Consider the following 2,500-nt stretch of genomic DNA (forward strand, 5'->3'; position numbering starts at 1 on the left):
CGGCGTGTGGCGTGTGGCGCCGGGGAGGAGGGGCAGGGGGGTAGGAGGGGCTCTGTGCCCCTCGCCCCCCGCCCTCCCAACCCCGGCCGCCCCTCCCTCGGTCGCCACCGTCCCCCCCCGCTTCCCCCCGTCCCCCGCCGCCACCCGTTCCGGGCGCCCCCGCGCCCGCGCCCCGTGTCTTCTCGGCCGAGGGCGGGGCCCCGCCGTCCGCCACGTCGCCCCGTCCCGTCCCCGCTCGCACGGGCGGGCTCGCGCGCGTCTCTCCCCCCTCCGCTCCCCTCGCTCGGCCGCCGCGCGCCGCCGCCCTCTGCCCACTCACTCCCGCCTCGAGCCCCGACGCACACCCGTTCCAGGTACCTAGCGCGTTCCGGCGCGGAGGTTTAAAGACCCCTGGGGGTCGCCAGTCCGCCTCAGGTCGGGGGGCGGTCGGGCCCGTGGGGGAGACGGCGAGGCCCCTCCCGGCCTGTTGTCTCCACCCCAGACTCCGCCTCCGCGCCTCGGGGCCAGGGTCGCCGCCGCCGCCGCCGCGCTGCGCTCCATCGGTGCCGCGTGTGTGTGCGCGCGCGCGCGCGTGTGCCCCGCGTCCCCGCGTGGAGGCGGGAACCCCCCCGGGCGCCTGTGGGGGTGCCCGGGCCCGCCCCTTCGGGTCGCCGGCCCGGGCGCCCCTTTCGTGAGACCTTTCCCGACCGCTTCGTGTCCGGTGTCGAGTCTGTACGACCTGGCCGGCCGGAGGCAAGCAACCCCCCGCCACCCACCCGCGCGCGCGTGTGCGTGCGGTGGTTGGGGGCTGCGCGTGCCGCGCCAGGGTTGGGGTTGTCCCCCGACCACAGCAAACCCAAAAACACTGACGACTCTTAGCGGTGGATCACTCGGCTCGTGCGTCGATGAAGAACGCAGCTAGCTGCGAGAATTAATGTGAATTGCAGGACACATTGATCATCGACACTTCGAACGCACTTGCGGCCCCGGGTTCCTCCCGGGGCTACGCCTGTCTGAGCGTCGCTTGCCGATCAATCGCCCCTCCCCGTGCGGTTGGGGTGCTGGCTGGGGGTTGCCCCTCGCAGGGCCCCGCGCCCGGCTGCCCCGCGGCCGGTGGGGTCCTCCGTCCCCCTAAGTGCAGATGCCGGTGCGCCTCCAGGCCAGGTCGCGTGCGGACGCCCCTCCGCCCTGTGCGCGGCCCGCCGTTCTCTCCGTCCTTCCCTTCCCCGGCCCGCCACGCCGACCCCCATCCCCGACTGGGGCGAGGGAGGTGTGTGGGTCGTGGTCTGGCCGTTGGGGAAAAGGAAGGACGGTCGGTTGTCCGGGTCGGCACGTGTGTGTGTGTGTGTGTGGCGCACGGGGACATGCCGGCGCGGAGGCTTGGGGGCGCCCGCCCCGCCCCTGCGTGAGATGGGAAGTGGAGAAGGAGAGAGCGAGCTCGCGCCGGGGTTCGCGGCCGCCACGGACCCTCTGGAGCCTCCCTCGAGCCGCACGCGGCCGGCCAGGGGCCGGGGTGGGGCTTGGGGTTTGTGGGTGGCCTCGGCCGCCCCCACACCACCCCACCCCACCTCAGCCTCGCGTCGCCCCTGCCGGGGGTTTTGGCTCGCGCCGAGGCCGTGTCGCGCGCGGGGCCCGCGCCCTGGGGGTGCGTGCCTCCGGCGGTGACCCACGGGACGCCGTGGCGTCGCCCGCCGCCGCGCGCCTCTGCCCCCACCACGGGTCTGCCGGCCGCGCCGCGCCACGCCGCCCCGAGCCTGCGGGGGCTTGCGCGCGCGTGTGGGAGGGTGTGTGAGGTTGTGCCGCGCCGCCACGTCGGCCCCGCCGCTGGCGTTTTTCGGCCACCCCTCCGCCCTCCCACACGTCTCGCTCCCCCACCCCGGCGAAGGGCCTGTGCCGCCGGCGCGTGTCTCCGCCCGCCCGCCCGCCCGCCTTCCGCCGCCTGCCCGCGTCCCGTCCCCGAGCCTCGCTCGTGTGTCGGTCGTGGGGTGGGGTGGAGCGGAGGCGCGCGTGCGCGAATGCGTGTCTGCCCGTGGCCTCCTCGCGGGTGCCGTGTTCCTCCGCGGCACGTGCCCCGCTCTCTCGCCCTCCCTGCCCCCAACGCCTCACCGGGCCCTTTCCCCGCACGTGTGCCGGCTGTGCGTGCGTGCGTGCGAGCCGGACGGTGGCCGCGTCGCCGCGTCCGTCCGTCCGTCCGTCCGCCCAGGCAAGCCGCGCGCGCGCGCGCGCGCGCCCAGCCGGCCCGTGCCCTCCGAGACGCGACCTCAGATCAGACGTGGCGACCCGCTGAATTTAAGCATATTAGTCAGCGGAGGAAAAGAAACTAACCAGGATTCCCTCAGTAGCGGCGAGCGAACAGGGAAGAGCCCAGCGCCGAATCCCCGCCCCGCGGTGAGGCGCGGGACATGTGGCGTACGGAAGACCCACTCCCCGGCGCCGCTCGTGGGGGGCCCAAGTCCTTCTGATCGAGGCCCAGCCCGTGGACGGTGTGAGGCCGGTAGCGGCCCCCGGCGCGCCGGGCCCG

At 75.6% G+C, this 2,500-nt stretch overlaps 2 non-coding genes across 2 annotated transcripts in view; both read left to right on the forward strand.

The window, feature by feature from the left end:
* Positions 1–849: 849 nt before the first annotated feature.
* LOC130682424 (5.8S ribosomal RNA) lies at positions 850–1,002 on the forward strand. Its single transcript, XR_008995631.1, has one exon. It is a non-coding gene; the product is annotated as a 5.8S ribosomal RNA (ribosomal RNA).
* Positions 1,003–2,235: 1,233 nt separating this feature from the next.
* LOC130682429 (28S ribosomal RNA) overlaps positions 2,236–2,500 on the forward strand; it is a 5,491-nt gene continuing 5,226 nt past the window's right edge. The window contains exon 1 of the ribosomal RNA XR_008995636.1: positions 2,236–2,500. This exon is cut by the window's right edge and continues 5,226 nt beyond it. This is a non-coding gene — a ribosomal RNA (28S ribosomal RNA).

Source organism: Manis pentadactyla, unplaced genomic scaffold (assembly GCF_030020395.1).
Source record: "Manis pentadactyla isolate mManPen7 unplaced genomic scaffold, mManPen7.hap1 scaffold_488, whole genome shotgun sequence".
Classification (NCBI taxonomy): Eukaryota; Metazoa; Chordata; class Mammalia; order Pholidota; family Manidae; genus Manis; species Manis pentadactyla.